This window comes from Nicotiana sylvestris, chromosome 7, assembly GCF_000393655.2.
Source record: "Nicotiana sylvestris chromosome 7, ASM39365v2, whole genome shotgun sequence".
Lineage (NCBI taxonomy): Eukaryota > Viridiplantae > Streptophyta > Magnoliopsida > Solanales > Solanaceae > Nicotiana > Nicotiana sylvestris.
Window position 1 is genome coordinate 173,796,736 of NC_091063.1, and position 883 is coordinate 173,797,618.

Here is an 883-nt window from a genome sequence, read left to right on the forward strand (position 1 = left end):
TAACTCTGTATGCCTAAATTCTTCACAAGTTTAAATAGTCAATTACTCATACTCTAAACATTATTACAAGGGAAAAAAGGTCAAATTTGCCTTAATTATGGAAAATTTATTATAAAACAATAAAAGAAGAATAGAGTATTGTAGAGAAGAGTAGAGAAAGAAAAATTTTAGTTATTTGAGATGAATTACAATGGAATAGGACCCCTTTATAGGGAAAGAGTGGCTTAGCCACCAAGTAAAATCTCTAAAATCTCTCCAAAATATATATATTCACCTTAAATAAAACAATATTTATAACACTTCACTTTGAATGTCTATTCAACAGATAATGTGCCTCGTTAAAACCTTAAATAAAATAAAATCCAGTGGGAAAAAAATTCTAGAGAAGGAAAAAGAGTACACTTGTTTAGAAATACGTTTTTTGGTTGCCTCGTTAAAAACCTTGCAAAGAAAACACAGTGGGACAAAACCTTGTAAGAGAAAAAGAGTACAACGCGTATTAAATCCCCCTCATGAGAGCATCAATTCATATCTTTGATCATTCGCATCCCAATCTTATGCACTAGCTTCTTGAAGGTTGGCTCGGCAGAGATTTGATGAATAAAAATGGTCATATTAACTCCAATGAATATGTTGCACCTTGAAAACCATCGCTATCACATTATCATGCTTGTAATTATAGCAAGATATATATGTGCATAAATTATACTTAGGATGTAGTATTTCAGGGCCAAGAATTGTATATGCTTTAAGCGGTTTAAATCTTTCAAGGATTGTCATATAAGTTAAGTCATATAAGCCATATAAGTAGACTTTAGATGCATATCAAGTTTTACTGTCATGCTAGATATACGAGATAGATAAAAGTGATTGCACACTCTAT